General features: G+C 38.5%; 1 protein-coding gene across 3 annotated transcripts in view; it reads right to left on the bottom strand.

Annotated features, from left to right (window-relative positions):
- Positions 1-18,838, bottom strand: part of ALCAM (activated leukocyte cell adhesion molecule) — a 129,479-nt gene that overhangs the window by 75,563 nt on the left and 35,078 nt on the right. The window contains exon 1 of one of the 3 annotated variants that reach the window (XM_069868559.1): positions 4,276-4,411. The exons of the other annotated variants lie outside the window; for them this stretch is intronic. The gene's annotated coding sequence lies outside the window, so the exon portion shown is untranslated. Of the gene's footprint in view, positions 1-4,275; positions 4,412-18,838 lie in introns of those variants that run through there. 3 annotated transcript variants of the gene reach the window in all.

Below are 18,838 nucleotides of genomic sequence, written 5' to 3'. Positions count from 1 at the left end.
TCAATATGGGCTTTTATACCACTCTAGCATCACCTTCATGCTCAGGTGATAGAAAAATGCACTTCTAGAGAACTAATTAATGAATAGAATCATAGAATCACAGAATAGTTAGGGTTGGAAGGGATTTTAAAGATCATCTACTTCCAACCCCCCTGCCATGGGCAGGGGCACCCCCCACCAGACCAGGCTGCCTAAGGCCCATCCAACCTGGCCTTGAACACCTCCAGGCATGGGGCATCCACAGCTTCCCTTGGCAACCTGTGCCAGTGCCTCACCACTCTCAGGGTGAAGAAATTCTTCCTAATATCTAGCTTAAATCTGCCTTTCTTCAGTTTTCACCCGTTCCCCCTTGTCCTATCACCACAAGCTTTTATAAATAGTCCCTCTACAGCTTTCCTGTAGGCTCCCCTGAGGTACAGGGAGGTCCCTATAAGATCTCCTTGGAGCCTTCTCTTCTCCAGGCTGAACGAGCCCAATTCTCTCAGCCTGTCCTCGTATGGAAGGTGCTCCAGCCCTCTGGCCATCCTTGTAGCCCTCCTCTGGATCCATTCCAACAGCTCCATATCCTTCTAATGCTGAGGATTCCAGAACTGGACACAGTACTCCCGATGAAGTCTCACAAGATAAGAATATAGAGGGGCACAATCACCTCCCTCACCCTGCTGGACACACTTCTTTTGATGAAGCCTAGGATATGGTTGGCATTCTGGGCTGTGAGTGCACACTGCCAGCTCATGTTGAGCTTCTCATCAACCAGCACCCCCAAGCCCTTCTCTGTAGGGCAGCTCCCAATCACATCAGCCCCCATCGTGGACTGAAATTGCCCTGACCCCAGTGTAGGACCTTGCACTTAGCCTTGTTGAACCTCATGAGGTTCTCACTTCATAGTCTTCCTTAAGGTGAATTATGCCTTTTTTACTGTGAACAAACAACATTTAGACAGCTCACTCAGATATACACATCCCCCAGCAGTCAGATAAATTCCTGTAGCTATTGTACTCAAACTATTGTAAAAAAAAAATCAAAAATCCCAAAGAGACAACAGACAGTTATAAGGAAGTTCTCAGCAGTAGCTGACAGTCAAACACACTATGCATAAGTCTGCAACTGTTCTATGTGCTGCTTCAAATGGTACCCTTTACACACCCAAAGACACCAAAAGTCTTCCCTAGAGAGCAGGGCTACCCAGTGAATCCACAGTCACCACTGCTCCAAGTCTACTTGTACAGCAGACCTTCTCCCTTAGCTGTGCGATCAAGTGACTTTGAGTATCTGAGGAGATAACTATACACAAATGACAACACAGTATAATGGATCCTGAAAGACTGTTCACGTATTTACCACATTTTGGTTCACATGCCTGTAAAATAGCATCCTCTTTTCTATCACTCTGGTACAAATACTCACACTGGATTTTGCAGTCACTTTTATGCAACCTGAAATGCTGAATATGCAGTTTCAATATTCTACAATTTTTGCAGACAAAAGGTAAAGGTTTCCAGTAAAAATGCTGACATTAACTTACTGCAAATGCTACCAATATCTTTAACGTTCTACAGCTAGAGAAAAAATTCACATTTGCAAAATCATATAATAGATCAGCCTTGAGACTATTACTCTTTACTGATAACATAAGTGATGGATTTCTTTCCCCAAAGACCAGCAGATATTTCACAGACTTTGAATACAGAAGAGAACACTACACAGGCATTTATCTAGTCTGCAGTATTAAAACATTCAAAGTGTTTAGAAGATGTAACAATGACACTGATGCATGAAACCTTGTCACTTAGACTCCCATATATATCAGTCTAAATATAAAGGTTCTCTAGAAATCTCAGTTAAAATCTACATAGTTTTTGAAAGATATTAGAATCATTAAGGCTGGAAAAGACCTTCGAGATCATCCGGTCCAACCACCAGCCCAACACCACTGTGTATACCGAACTACGTTCCGAAGAGCCATGTCTACATGTTTTTTGAACAACCTCGGGGAAGGAGACTCCACCACTTCCCTCGGCAGACTGTTCAACGCTAAGACCACTCTTTCAGTAAACAATTTTTTCCTTATCTCCAATCTAAACCTCCCCTGCCACAACATGAGGCCATTTCCTTACCCTAAGTCACCAGGATAACAAAAAAACTACAGTGGTTTATATCACTTCTTCAAATTCATTTAATAACTTAAATTAATAACACAAATTCGCTGTTAGCAAATACCGAATAAATTTCGTAGTGAACTTTTGTGACACTGCAAATTTGACTGTGACACTAAGTAAAGTAAATGAGAAAATCCGTTCATAGTTTTAAGACTGCAAAAATTAAGAACTGGTGAACAGCTAACTTCTCAAAGCAAAGTCACTTCTTGTGAGAAAGATAGGATTAATGAAACTAGTCCTTTCTCCTATTCACTGCTTTTCAACACAGGAAAACAGATATTACCTTTTTGTTTATAACTCACCAAAAGGACAGAGATACTTTCTCTTTCAAAAGAAGAATCCCAAATATTCCTCACTTTTTTTTGACAAATATTCCTAGTTTATCTTGGAATATTTTAGTGAGACTAGCAATTTTAACAAGACAGTTTAATATTTATCTGTTTCTACTTATGATCCCAAGCAACATGGTCATCCTCCACACACTCTCTTTAAACCACTGTAAGCTGCTAATCCTTACCTTTCACAGAGCTGTTAGCTCTTTGCGATTTCTTCCTGATCTTACTTTCTAATACATATGATTTTTCAAATTTCCTAGCATTTCTTCAAGAAAAGATCATCCTAACTGATTATAGCTCCCAGAGCGGTAGAGCGTGTTCCCTTAGCTCTTCAAGGCACAGCCAAGAATCTTCTGGTTTCAATGTTTAAACATGCTATCATCTTATTCAGACTGATGTCTAATTGTAACAGATCATTTTTTTTGCACACTGGGCTAACAAAACTAGTAAGCACAAATTTGTTTCGCTAATGAATCAGCATTACTTGAACGAGCATCCTTTCCTCTTTGGTATCTGTATCATTTACAAGCCGGAATATCAAGATTAGATATTTGCATAGCTATTTATCCACTGTACTGAATACAGAGATTAGCTGATATCTACTGATCTGGGGGATGCTTACAGGAATTTAATTTTCTCATATATCTGCACAGACTGACTGATTTTTGCTACTGATATCAGTAACTTAATCAATATGTGGCCCTTCACAGGGCAGGATAAATGATGCCGTTGTTTTTCTTTGTGGAGATCACAAAAACAACATACAGAAATTATTCTTTCCTCACTCCCATATAAATATTGATAACTTATGTGGTAACATGTGTTTTTAACTCTGTTTAACCTGATTGTAGAGAATAATGTTCATGGGATGAAGATGGATTTTATATGCCCTGACCTATGTCTGCGCTTTCTTCCTCCAGCAAAAGAAGTAACAACTGAGTGAGGGTATTTAACCATAAGCTGTGCTGCCATCCAAAAATCAAGGTTGGAAAAAAGTACAGTTGGTGCAGACTATATCAACGTAATATATTAGGTTTGCTGGACATGTACTCTCTTCAGAGTTTTATTTCCTTCTGCCCTATACCTTTTCAGTAGCTTTGTGAGAACTGTGTGTCAGCCAAGAGCAAACAAATCCATGTTATGACTGTTGTATTTTACATCCCTTCTGCAGTATGAAAACTGTCTCCATAAGATACGTGACAAAAGACTGTTAATTTTTAGGGTTATGACTTTACTCTGGAGGTCTTCCACCAGCACATTCAGACTGCACATTTGGTAGTTGAGATGCAACATAAAAGTTGTTTCTCTCAGAAAGGTTAGATGAACAGAGAGCAGCTGGCTTTTTCTTCTGTTTTGGACAAACCTCTTGAGTGTATGACAGGAGATAATCACAAAGGCTGACAGACTGACAAAATGTGTTTGCACAGGCTTTTATTTTTTATTGGGTAGATAACAGTTTTGCAGTCAACTCTTTATGGTCGTTAATAGGAAACATTTTATTTAAAAATGAAGATACAAGCTCTTGAACATGAAATGAGAGCAAACACGCCAGAGGCCAACGGCCACTCCCCTGCCCTTCAATTCCAATACCATGGTACATGCTTAAGGAAGTCAGAAGAAAGAAAAGTCAGTACTCCATGGAGACTTGGGACACAGCGTATTCTGTTACCATAAGAACCGCGGACTAAAAGACATCTAACTTAATGGGGCAACTTTCAGTGCATCGGTTGCTCCCTTAGAGATGCCAAAAAGCCAATTAAGAAAAAACACTGCATACTTACTGGCTCACTAATATGTGTTCTGGTCAGAATTAATTTTCTCATGCAATGGAACTACCTGAGTGATCAATTCTTTCAAAGACAGCTGTCCAAAAGCCCTAAGGTTCTCCTGCTGAACTTCAAAAGCATAACTAATCCTGGCTCTGTTTCTGTCAGGGAGCACTTGCCCTCCTAGCCCTGTCTGGGAGGAGACAGATGAAAAGCATTAGGTCATGGAAGCATCAAGAGCTCTAGTGAGGCATCCTTGGTTCCCAGTCTTGCTTTCCAACTCTTTATATTATACCCGCTCCCTCTTCCCTTTTCTGTAGATGAGTGGCAGGCCATACTTACTTACCATAAAGTTTACAGTGGGAAAGGCAAGTAGAACCAGATAGCTCATCCGGTCACATTCCCTCTTCCTCTTGCCCTTTGACTTCTCCAAGTAACAAATTAGACGCTCTGAACAAAATGAAAGCCACTAAGTTCTCTGTAGATGTGGCTGTTCCACGCACCAAAAGCGCAAACACACATTCAAAGCGGAGGACAAGGCCAAAGGTTTCACCTGATCTAGAAACTAGCTCTGCAGATATTCATCTTAATTAATTACATCCTGCTTTATAAATCCAGCAGACAACATGACACATGAGCTGAACTGGTTTCAATGATGCTGGAGAAAACAAATTAGCTGACAAAGGAGAAAAAAAACACCTTTTCATCCTTTTTCCATTTGAAATTAATTGCAAAATGTGTTCTAGTGTACTGTAAAAATGCTGAAGTCAATATAAAAACTTGCACACATAAGGCCCCCCATGTGTTTGATATCTGTTTCATGCCATTTTTTTTTTTTAATAACAAAGATATTTTGAATGAACCGGTTTACAGGCATTTTTGCTACATCTATTTAAGTTACCTAGAAAGAGCAGTATTGCCATTTCTATTTGTCAGGCACAGAAGCTGAAGAAAATAAAAGAGAAAATTAAACTATTTAACAGAGTTTCGAGCTTAGAGAGTCTGGACTTCATATCCAGCAGAGTAATGAATTTGCAACCAAAAATGGAATATTAAAAGTAATATCAGGCCACAGTTCAGGGTACTTATGCAGAGGGTCACCAGCATGACAGACACAAAAATATTTCTGCAAACACCTCAGGTCACTGGCCTGACATCGGTGGAATCAAGAAGCAGGAAAGTAAAGTTCATCTAAGGGACCTTAGAAGTGCCAGGCTCTGCACCACAGAGAGGCAGCATCTCTTGGCAGCCTGGGTAGCCCAAACTCTTCCCATTTCCAAAGCAGCTGGAAAAGCAATTCAAATGGTGACTCTCTGTGTTTGTAATTACCAAAAGCTAAGTGTTAAGGATGTTACTTAACGGACTGAAATTCATAAGATGAAGATAATGGGACCTGGCCTCGCTACATTAGTTCCAGCAGTTATCAGGTCCTTTAACTTCACACTCTTTCAAATGGAGTAATCCATTCATTGCTTTCTAACTGCAAGCATAATAGTTATCCTACAGGGTGTGAAACTTCACTTCAAAAAGGAGGAACAAAGTTACAACCCAGAATTTTTAGTTAGCCTGTCCAGATGACATAATTCCTAAATTCAGTCCCAATAATTTGAGAACATAGACTTACATACTTATGATAAAACTACAGCTCTCTGAAAGAGAGGCTGGTATAAGACTCTCTGGACTATCCATGTCCATGTGGCAATAAATCCACTTATGGTGCTAAATTAGTTCCTCAACTTAAAGCCAAGTCCTTGGGAAATCTTGCTCCAGTTATTCCAAATCATCAGCTTTGGCAGATGTTTAGCAATGAAATGCAACACTTAGTACCTTATTTTGACATTGAAGCCAAATGACAGTCGGATATAGCAACCAAAATATACAACTACTTCTTCTAAGTAATACCCCTGAACAATAATGTAAAAATTACTGGCACATTTAGAGAACATTTAGTACTACTGCTTTAATCAATGTTTTTTTTTTTCTATTGCAATTGCCAACATCTTCTCAGGATGATCCTAAAATAAGAAGCATTCCAGGAGTGTGAATCCAACAATAAAAAATTACAAATTTGCAAATAAGACCCATCAAGCTTTCTAGGATAGAGACTTTCAAACTCTACCTTCTAAATTATTTTTTCCCAAAGAAGAAAACTCCAAGAACAAGTGTCTCTGGTCAGAAACCTTCAGAAAAAAAGAAAGGCACCACGGAAACAGGTAATTCAATGTACTATTTTTTTTTTTTTTTCCCCCTTAACAGGACAAAGCACATGATACCTCCTAGCATAATAGTTTATTTCAATGGAACTATTCAGATAATCTATTTGTTAGTGAAAATAGTTTTTGAAGACTCCTGCAAACAAAACACATCAAAAAGCATATACAGTTTTCCTTATACTGATGCTTGCATACAGTGTTGTTGGAGGAGAATACAAAGAAGTCATGGCTGGCTGTGAGGACAACTTTATGATTATACATTCATATGTAAAATGGCCACATGGAAACAAGATCATCATTTCAGAGCATTCTCCTGACTAAACACAACTGTCTTACACAGTATATAAGTATATACAGTATGTAAGAATTCTCCACCTTGCCTGCTTTAAAAGATTGAAGTGACCTAACCTAAGTCATTCCTTTTCCAAAAAGCACACTGCTGAGAAATGGTTCTTTATAAAAGAGGGGGAGGGAAATGCTGAACTTCAAGTTCTAGTGCCTTGCATTGACATTTTTACTAAACTGCTTTTTTATGAAAGTGGACTTGTATATATTGAGGATTCAAGAGTCACATTACAGCTCTCTGCATAGAGCATACCTTGGAGGTTTGATTTCAAAAGCCAAATGTTGTATTGTATATTCCCTGCTGTCAAGAAGTCAGTCAGAGCCTATTACATCACTCTTCAAAGAGCAGTAAAGAAAATGCAGGGAAGCCCCTGAAGTGATCTGATAAATGATTTTGTAAGTTAGTTTGGCACCAGTGTGTCTGGTGTCCAATACTTTTGATACACAGAATACCAAGTACACACTATTAGATTCCTGCTATTTTGTGTCAATAAGAAATGTATGCTGTGACATAGGCCTTTGTTAAGTATGGGAGGAGAGAAAAGGCAAAGGGGAACAGAATACACTTCCCAAATATGCAAGGAAATCACTGAATTGTGCTGGGATTGCATATTGCTAACAGGCTGCTAGTAGGAACAAAAAGCCACAATTCAGACCCCTACCTACAAGCATATCACATTGCACCAGCATTACCTAGTTTTCAAACGCAATTTACTACTGGACAAACTCCCCAAACCAGGGTTTCAAAAGATCTTTTTCTCTTACAATACATTTCATGCATTCTTCCCACATATCCAATATCAAGACAACAAAGAAAGAAGGGAAGCAAAGGAAGGACAATAATCTAGAGATTAACCTTTTTCACAGAATCATCACAGTAATTCAGGTTGGACAGGATCCAGGGAGGTATCTAGTCCACATCCCTGCTCAAAGCTGGGTCAGCCATGGGGTGACATCAGCTGCTCAAGGCTTTATTCAGGCAGATCTTTAAAACCTCCAAGGATGGAGCCTGCACAACCTCCCCAGACAACCCGCTCCTTCCCAGCGAAATTTCCTTACCCTCCCAGTGAAAGTATTTTTCTTTGCTGTCCCACTCCAATTTAAGACCACTATCTTTTATTCTTATCCTGTGAACCTCAGTACTAAGCCTGGCTGTCCTTTCTGTAGCCTCCTCATAGAGAGGAGGTTGCTGTCAGGTACCCTTGACAGTCCTCCAGGCTGTATGAGCACCACACTGCAGTTGCTCCATTTCATCCATGCCTGTGTTGTATTGGCAGGCCTAAAATCAGATGTAGGCTGTCACATGTAGTCTAGGGAGTACCAAGTGTCAGGAATAGGCACTTCCCTTGACCTCTCCTGTTAACACAGCCCAGGATACTGTTTGCAGTCTGCTTCAAGGGCACACTGCTGGCTTGTGGTCAGCTTGTCTCTCAGATCTCTGAGGGACCCCATTGAAAACTTAAGGGAAAGAAGGCTCTGAGGACATTTTAATGTGTCTGAGGACTTCTTATCTGTGTCCACTGTCACTGAATCATCTGTTCAAGAACAGGTCTGCATTTTCCTTGTTTATTCTTTTACTGCTTATGCAGTGGCAGAAGCTTGCCTTGTTGTATCTGATGCCCCGTTCCACTTTCAGCTTCAGCTGAGCTTTGGCTTTCCTAATACAATTACTATCTGCCTGTGCAATTCTAAGTTCTTCCTTTGTAGTCTGCCCCAGCCCCCACCTCCCCAATACTGCCCTTTCAAAGCAAAGCTCAGTTGTGATTTATTTACTCATTTCCCTGAATAAAAGGCAGAAGCATTTTCATGCTTGGAGAAGAAGGGAATATCATCCCTAAGGACTTGCCAGGTCACTTGGGATCCCCTCAAGATTTTGAGCTCCATTGTTTCATGGTAGCTACAAGTCAACCAGTTTTATTTTGTTCATGAGCCACAGATCAGGAAAACACTATCCTTAGTCAATTAGTGTCCATGTTAAAAAAAAAAAAAGGAAAAAGAATTAATTTAGTAATTTTAAGACTACTTCAATATCAATTTTATAATTCTAAGGTGTTAAATCTTCAGTAAATGATGAATTTGTGAAAAATGCATTTAAGCTCCCTCTAAACTTTAAAGTCGCTTAGTATTTGAGCGATTTGTTTTAGCTACTTTGCTCAGCCATATACTTTGGGCCATATGAATTCAGATACAGAGCTGCACTTGATAGCAGTGGTCACTGTATCCAGAATTACTGCAGTAATGAGACTTTCAATGCCTGGAGATTAGTCTACGTGTTAGAAAAATAATGTAATATGAACTTCCAGGCAAAGAAATAGTTTGCTATTAAAGCTTACAGCAAAGCATAGGGAAATAAAGACTAAGCTGAAAAATACTATCATCAGTATTTCACCTCTTTTTACTTAATTTATCTAAAGCAACCAGATGCATGCAATGAATAAAAATGTCTGCTTTGCAGCATCTCAGCAAATATTAAAAAAATATACACTTGAGTACACAAGTTAAATATTGGCAGATAGAATCCTGCCTTTGAATATATCGTAGTTTTTGCAGGTCATGCTAAACCCAGAAGACCAAACACAAAAAGTGCCAGAGTCTTCTTTTTATTAAATGGCACACTTTTGAATGAGGAAGGGTATAAGAGAATATTTACTTCAGAGGTAAAGCATTCTGTAACTAGCTTATTGTTAACAAAAGGCTCCCCCCTCTCCTCTAGACAGCATTGTGGTTTTGTGTGACATAGAGCAACCCTTCTATTCTAGCCCAACCCAACTGTTGGGTAGAAGGAATAACACTGATCATTTTTAGCAGTACCATCCTTGATACTTCTTCTGGGTGAGGCTTCCAGAAACATATTCAGCTGTATCTGATGTAGATGACTGTCTCCTAGGAAGAAAGATGACCTCTTTATATTACCCCGTGAGGTAGCTGCATTGATTTTGCAATACCATCTTTTCGCTGTTTCAGTTCACAGTCTGGCATTTTTGTCAGTACCGTCACCTACTTCTCATTCCCCTTCTGTGAAGAATTCCTATCTATCACAGTACTGGATGAAAGCCACAACGGGTTTTGCTTGCCTACAATAAATGTTGTTCAATAGAGAGCCTAGTGTCCTATAGGGACAAAGTCTGTGTAATCATGCTGAGCTCTGTACCTGTCCATCTGTTAGCTGAGTCCTAATTACTTTGCCCTGAAAATATCTCAAAGTTGATATACAGCCATCAATCTCAAGGATGTTAACTGCGTATAGTTTTCACACTTAACATGGAAGAGGACTACATTAAGCCCATATCCATTTTGTTCCTCTTTGCAAAAAAAGTAGCCATGTCTGGCTGATTCTCCCTGGAAGTGGGTCAGGGTTATGCAGAGGACCTCAGGTTTTCAGCAGTCTGAGAAGGCAGGAGAGAGGTGTGGGATAAACAACATGAAGCTGTAGGAAAACAGACTTCTTTATTTTCTTTGTCTTCAGATGAACATGTGGACTTGAGAATACGTGTGAATGGAGCATATTTCAACCAACACGATCAAGATGCACAGTAGCATGTCCTGAGTTGCAACATCTAGGAAAGACCGTCCTTGACAAATATCACTGGAAAATTCCCCTAGGAGAACTCTATGGGAAGTCCTATAGAAAAAGGTAGTGGAAGCTATCCACCAAGTCTCTAAGTTGATTTTATTCTCACCATTCTCTCACAGAATTCATTCATTCACAATCTTGCAATTACAGACAAGAAAGTACCAAGGCACACGTGTTCAAGTTGTCTGGTCAGGATCTCTCGGGTGCGACACATAAAATACGAGATGCAGGCTGTAAAGTTCTTCTTATGTGACCAATTGGGAGTCAACATTTGCTATGACACTGTCCTTTGCTTCAAGATGTTGCTTACTTCAGACTCTATAAATCTTGAGAGGTTTTTGTGCATTGTTTGTTTCTCCTTGATTGTTTGAAATACATATTTGCTTTTCCTCCCTGAGTGAATGGGAAAGAAAAATCACAGAGGTGATACTCTCATTGTCCTGTTGCCCATGAAAGACCCTGTGTTCTATGCAGTCATCTATGTTGTGGTATCAGAGCACAAGGCCTTCGATCTTGATAAAAGCCACATGTTCTTCCATTTTACTACCAGAAATTATGTCCTGGGAGCAGTATCCCCAAACTGGGTCTATAATGAAGACCAGTTGTTCTTACAGTCTTCATCTTGCTTTTTCCTCTGGCATTTTCACAGAAAGACACACATGCACATGTGGCACTTCCACTTGTACTCCATCCATATCAACTTCATAGATTTAACCAAACTGAAGTATTAAGACTGAGATGTGCAAATTTCCTTCCAAATTCACGTAACTGTGACGAAGTAGTCAAGATCTGTCACTTGTGAAACCAATATTTGTTGCATTCATGGTATTTTGAGGGTCTGAATAACATCGCAGCTGTGTGCAAATCTTAACTTTGACAGAACCAGAACCTGCATATTCATTCTCTTCTACCCGCAGAAGAACTTTAAACCCTCCTTCACACAGACCAAATACCCAAAACACATCAATACCTACATTTATGCTAATTACCTGCAGTGCCTAGATAAAACCCCTCCATTCTTACTACATATGCAGGTAGCTTTTCTGTGTCTAGAAAAGGTAAAAATCAATCCTCACATTGTAAGTGTTAATAACTGATGTCACTCTGTTTTTTGTCTTGTACTGATGCTTAATAAACACATGATCAGTACACCTAAAAAGACACATGATAATAGTTAAGGCACGAAATTTTCCTGGCATTTATGAAACACGTTGTTTCAATGTATTTTTGTCTGTTTTTTAGAACTGTCCCTAGGACTTGCACCTATACCCTGAAAGGCTGATTAGTTCAATTAAGCTAATAAAAAAAATAAATAAAGCCTATCTCAACCTTCACTTGACATTAACAAAAGTGTTTACATGGCACAGTTCCTGGCTTTCATAGCAGGCAGAGCCTCTGCAACACAACCGATTAATTAAACAATGCCGAGAAGTTAACACTGAAGGTTACTGATTAATTGTATGTTAGAGCTGCCTAATCAAGTACCCAAGGCAATAAACAAATACAAAGATAAATTATACACAAAATTATTTTAATTAACAGAATTATTTATAGTTTTATTTTTAACTGCTTGCTTGCCACACAGCAGACTTCAATCTGAATAAACAAAGAGGGAGGGTGATCAGGATCACTTACTCTATTTCCCTGCTGGCCATTATGGCTGTTTTCCCTTGAAATGAAATATATTATTATAAATCCTAGTTTGTGTATGGCCATTGCATAGACATGTATGCTGAATGAGCAGCCATACAATATTCATTTATCATGTATTTTTGAGTACTACTGCTTGCTAATGCAATGTCTCCAAGGGCTTAATTCAGTATTGCAAACAGCTGCTAGCCTTCATTAAGAGCAAGTAAGCAATCTACTCTGAACACTACAGCCTTATACGAGGACAAGAATCAGACCCAAAGATAATCAACAGCTTTTCCTCTAATTCACAAGCTCTTCTGTCTAACGGCTAATCTCTCATTTCAGGGATTTTCGCATCAATGTTTGAATTTCTAGTCCCAAAACTGCAACATTTCTCCATCTGGTAAGGCTATTTTCATTGCCTCCTCTAAAAATGTCACATAACTCATTTTCCAACTTGACAATATCAAGCAGTTAATATTAAAATGTGCCCTCACTCCATAGTTCCTGTGTTGTCCATACATACCACAAAATAAATCCTGTCCTTGTAAGCACTGAGACAAGTTTATTTACCTTTAGTATGGTTCAGATAGGGCTTCTGAAGAAAACGTTTCAGGAAAGGCTCTGAAAGAGGAAAACTCCAGAATCATTCTTTTTTTCCCCAAAAATCACTGAAAATGGAAGTTTGCCTCCTGCAGAAGTGTCATCAGTTTTCCCTCTCAGATATGTCAACCCTGTCTGATTCATACCAAGAGGTCAATGAGAAGACTCTGCCCCTTTTGTGTCCATCATCCACCTCTCTCCTCTGAAGAAAGAAAGAAACAAAAAAAAAATCTGTGCCTCACAAAAGGCAGCAATTAATAGGTAAGTCCTGTGGTTTTTACCCATCTCCTGGTACTTCCCCTGGGATTTCAACTGTATCATGGAAAGATTTATCAGTCATTTTAATGGGCAAAGCCCTTTGTCTGTCTGCTCTAAATACAGTCTGCAGAACAGACCAAGTACAAATGTTTGTTCGTGTCCTGTACATCTCTTCTGTTATAAGTCATTGTATATCCAATATAAGCACAATCAGGTCGGCCATTAAACTTCACCTCAACTATGAGCAAGACAGTTCAAACTTTCCCCCTATATCTAAAGAGAGTGTTTATCATATATATATTACACTAGTTTTAAAGGATTCCCTGCCACAATACTGGTTGAAGGCAAGAGACTGAAGCATGTTTTGGCCTGTGTCCTCTAATCACATATCTTCCACAGCTTGCAACAAGATCCACAGCAAACCATGAATCTCTCTTTTTCTGTAGATTTGGTGTGCAGGAGACCTGACAGCTCCAGCATGTTACTACCCTTAAGTTAAGTTACTACCCTTAAGTAACTGCTATTTGAAGCTGCTCAGCAGGGCTGAAAGTATAACAGCCTCAGGAAGAGAGGATTAGCATGAAGTAAAAGAGAAGGTCAAAGGCTGATTGATGTTATCACTGAATATGTAATAAAATATTAAAATTTGGTCAATTTACACTGATAGAAGTCATGAATTTCATACAAGTGCCACAGTCCATCTTTTTTTCCATGTTAAAATTACCTTTAGACTTCCTTCCCCCTCCCCCCACTTTTTTTTTTTAAATCTGGTTGCAATCACAATCAATCAAGAACAAACAACCCAATCCCTTATCTCCTGAATTATGGATTCTGTGACATCGGTATAAATTATACATTCAAAAATCTGTCTTCACTTGTTTCCAGAAGTGGTTAATTATACAACATTAGAGACCTGTCTTTTGAAAGGCTAATTTTCACAAGAATCTTTAACTGTGCAATAGCTTGTTTCCGTTAGAAAACAATTTTCACACAACAGAAAAAGAACAGTGGGAACATCCAAAGAAAAGTGAGTTTCATTTATGTATTTAATAACTCCACAGAGATGGACCTCACACTCATGTATCACCAACATTTCTCCAACCACAAACTCTCGTAAGCACAGCTCTCTTTGGCATCCTGGGTTTCCAAGCATTACATGAGAACATGCGTCCTCTCATGAAATTTTAGATTAAACTCAAATCTAGAACACCTGGTTCACACATGCTAACATCCATGCAACTTGCTAAAGCAGGCCACCTCCCTCCAACAACTCTCGCCACTCACTGAAGGAAAACATATTTAATTAACCAGAAGGCAGGCAACATCTACTTGTAAAAGTCATTGGGTGGGCATCACTGTTACAACAGGAATGTACCAATCCACTTCCATTAAAAAAAAATAAAAAATCTCGCTGTACATTTGCTTCAAAACCATATGCAGATATTATAAGAGTTTTTTTATTACTTTATTTCCCAAATGGATTACGCACAGCACTGTTACTATATTGGTTACTGTTGTACAGCAAGTTTAACTGGTTCCCTTAATCCAACACACAAAGGTAAATTCATTTCATAGTTATCACACTTCCTTTAATCATATAGCAACTTTTACTTCAGTTCTTTAAAACATGCTGAATAAAAGAGAATGTTATTACTTATCTTCCATATTTCTGTGGCCAATGATAAGCTTTACCACCTTCTCCCATCTTTTCCATGATGCTGTGTTGCAACACCACAATTCTTCCTTGTAGCATTCCTCTTAATTTGTCACAGTTATTTCCAAAAACTAAAAGTAAACTGGCTTCAGGTAATAGCACAACCAAGGTACTTTTAAAAGCCTATATTAAAATGCCCTAAAGGTGATGAAAGTTCTCATAGCATACCTGACAAACCAACAGCATCACAAAACAGCCAGGTAAGAGTTCACAGCTTCAGCAGACAATAGTCAGATACTGCAGAAGTGTACAATTTCAGTCAGGAGACTAAGTTTACAGCCGAGCTCTGTCCTCTGTCAGTTTTCAGCAGATATACATTGCTCTTGACTAAATAGCTGAAAAGTAAGTAAAATAATCTTTAGCTTAGGGGTTCATATTAAGAAGATGGCCTAGTATTTAAGAAACAACATAAGAGACAGTGTCAATAATCTCAGCAATCTTTACAGTACAGGGATTCCTCATAGTCCTCATTTGAGAGGCAGCAATTAAGTTGTCACTGTTCTTCAAAGCACGCATACCTTTTTAATAGTCTCCAATGGCAAAACTCAAATACTAAATCCAAAAAACATTTACAATGACAATCACATGGATCAAAAGGCAAAATTTTGTGCAAGGCTGTTTATGCTAAAGCATTTAAGTTTTGATGTTTCTACACAGGAATTTCTAAAGAACATATCTGTGGGTGGATTTTTTTGATGGATTATGTATCATAAAGAACAGAGTTATTAGGAAAAAGCTATATGCGAGCTCAAAATTTGTATTTTTCACTAAGTAAAAATGACCCAAAACTTAAAATTATTGAATTCAGTGTACTGTAACCTGGCAATACCCTCATAACCCTTCTCCTATAATAACAGATCTAATTACATGTCTTGATATGAAATTTAGTTACTTTAAAATACACTTTAAACACAAAATTAGCTTCATTGTTACCCTTATTGTATCATTGCTAAATTGCATTTGTGCCTGACTGCTCTAATCATAGGTTTATGGGATGAATGCCTCAGAAGGTAACTATCTGAATTACATAAAGATGATTAGGGCAATTACTCTTGGGTAAAAACGTTTAACACAATGTCATACCATACAGAATTTGCACATTTGTTAAGTCCATTGTTCCTGTTGTTACCTACAACTGTCTTTCATCCAAACACGGAGGTTACTGACAGGGTAAATAGAAAAGTCTTGTAGCTTTTCTAGCCTCTTTTAAATTTTTTTTTCCCCTCCACTTCTAATGCTGGCACTAGACTTCCACTACAAGTCAGAGTGCATTTGCAAAATAACTTGTAAACAGGAGTTGCAGGAAAATGAAAAAAAACATGGCATCTTCTTTAATGGTAGATAACAATTCTAACAAAAAACCTGCTATTCCCAATGAAATAAGCTTCAGTTTGAACTTTGGACTAAGTATTAGGGAGTGAGAAACTTCTGATCAACAAGGAAACCTTTGCAAAACTCTTAATGCCCTAGGTAAGAGGCAAGTTTATAAGAAATTGTGTTGTTTACAACTCTAGAGGTATTGCTAACTTTATCTTGGATTCTCCTTCTCTTTTTTGTGTTAAGAAGACTGGATAGAGATGTGTCAGCATGAACATAAAAAGTAGTGTTCTACAACATCACTACTGCAAGCAAACACCAGAAACCTCCTATACTTCTATCCAGTGGTCACATTGAGAATCTAGAACATCACTTTTTTAGCAAAAAGGTTTGCCTGAATAGCAGCCTACAGTTCATGCGTGTGAGGTTAAATACTTGGAGTCACAAAGCGATATCAAAACTAGATATTGTAAAAACACTGCACCTACAAAGGTAAGATTAATTTCTAGTTAACTATTTTGAATACTAGAAGCTTCTATTTCAGAAGAGCTTAATAGAGAGGCATACTATTCCATTTGCTCCTCAGATGTACCGTCCTAGTGATAAATAAGGATAGAGTGGGCTAATCCCATGCAGGTTACATTTACACCAGTGATACAAGCAGTGCAAGGGTACAGGCTCCCCACGCCTATGTGCCATTTGGTGGCTTTGCACATGCTCCAGCACAACGTGGCCATGCTGAGGCACAATTCAGGCAAAACTGCACTGGCTGAACTTTGCTCCCAGCAGAAAGGTTGGCTGTGGAATGCATACCATGCTCTACCACCTGCCCTGTTCACTGGCTGGTGTGCATGCTGTAGCAGGAGGGAGAGGATGCTGCCACAGGAGAGAGCACACTGAGACTAGAGGTGACTGCAACAGCCCTAACAGGGGGCAAGAAACACCACATCTCTAGGGAAAGGAGAAGAACAAGAAGGTGAAAAGAGAGGAACCACTGGATAAGAGTGCTTAAACATTTAGTCTTTGAGATTCAAGTTCATTAACAGCCCTTGCCCCCATCATACCTCTGCACATTAATGCTTTTATCCAGTATTCAGAAGAAAAAAAAATATATACAGACTTCTACTCATGGTCATACGATCAATCCACCTTGGTGTTTTGAGTTTTAAAATGGAAAATCAAGTGTTATCCAACTTGAGAACACTACCACAGGAACCATCTATTTTCATAGGAATATGAAACAGCTTCGATTATGGTTGGTTCAGATTTGCGATGGGAACGTGTTAACATAGACAAAACAAAGCTCTAAAATGTAGATGTACTGAACTACACTTTTTCTAATAAACCATAACCTAAACTTGCATATTTACTTTGTAATTTAAATTACAGCTTCCTAAGTACAACAATGAGTACTTCTTACCAGGACGACTTCATCTTTTGTGTATTCCCGTAAGCAGGGCTTATCGAATTTTTAGACTTTGCACAAATTAATATGGAGAAGATTTACAGGCTTCAGAGGGTTTTTATTTTACCAGATTTTACAGACTTGATAATAATTGCACTTAAGTTTTTTAGAACATGACTTTTGTATTTATGTTTCTTTTATTACACAATTTAAAAAATATCAGAAATGCAAAATACTTCACTGGGCTGGGATTAAAAACTCAGAAGTATCAAAAGAGCTAAGTAACCCAAAAATCTAATCCGCAATCCCACATTTTCTAGAATTAAACAAAACTGTCATCATATTTCAACATTCAGTTCCTATATTATTACCTTTAAACGTTTAACAATGCCAATTAAACGTTAAATTGCTTGAGTGCTTCTCTTTGTAGCTATACTAATTACTGTACACTTTTTAACAAGGGGATCACAAAAATAAAACCCACAATCCACATTCACAACTTTATCAAGGTAAGAACTCTCAGATCTATTTTGGGTTGTGTGGGGAAGAAAACCAAGCCTGCTTATCACCAGTCTATCTTTCTTAATAAACCAAGTGCTTTCGTACACTTAAAATTAGCCTATTGCTATCACACACAAAAGTATAGTGACTAAATGAAGACTTTTGAAAATGCTGGACCAGGAAAGTTCCTTCACAGTGCTTGGACTAACCCATGTCATTAGGCAATTACTCTCATTTCAGAAATTAAACGGAAAGGCATTCAGAACCTGTTTAGAGCAACAACATTTTAGAAGTTTTACCATACTAGTTGATCTGAAGTCAATCATCAAGAAGCACACAATAATTTGTGCCAAAGCATGTTCTGTACCACTACTAAGTGGTAATTCTAGTTATTTTAAACAAATGGTTAAGCCAGATAAAGTTCTCTGCCAGGTTTCTTCTGAAGTCAAGTAAAGTTGAATGGCATTTCACTATGGTTACCACCAAAAAGAACAGATCTATTGTCAGAAACACAGAACCTGTTCAAATAAGTGGTTATTCACAGTTCTTTGTAGTTACACTAAAATTACAGTTCTTTTTAGGAAAGTTGAACTGTGGATTGGCTTTTGCTTTGTTTTGGTGGAGGATTCTTAACATGTGTAGGGATAGTTTAAATCCAAGATTTGTATAGAGTTTGTGATTTTTTTTATTTTTTTTTTTTTAATAGCTTGGGACAGAAAAGTTGAAGAGAGCAGGAGCTGCTCTTATTCATGTTCAAAGCCCAGCAACAGTGTTTTAGAGTTTGCTCCCCTATTTCTATGTCACAAGTGACATCCCCCTCACTAAGCAAATATTTTGCTCCGACCCATCTGACCTGGGCCAATGGAGGACACAAAAGATGTCAGGCTTTTCTGCCAGAAACGCTGCTTTTAAGTAAGAGAAAATGTTTCTCTGTTGGTGTATGCCACAAAGTTCACTGGATTCTAGATGTGCTCATTTTCAGAGAGAAAAAAAACATCCACATCTTTTACCACCAG

Source organism: Phaenicophaeus curvirostris, chromosome 1 (genome assembly GCF_032191515.1).
Source record: "Phaenicophaeus curvirostris isolate KB17595 chromosome 1, BPBGC_Pcur_1.0, whole genome shotgun sequence".
Lineage (NCBI taxonomy): Eukaryota > Metazoa > Chordata > Aves > Cuculiformes > Cuculidae > Phaenicophaeus > Phaenicophaeus curvirostris.
The sequence above is the reverse complement of the archived record's forward strand: the minus strand, read 5'-3'. Positions and strand labels throughout refer to the sequence as shown.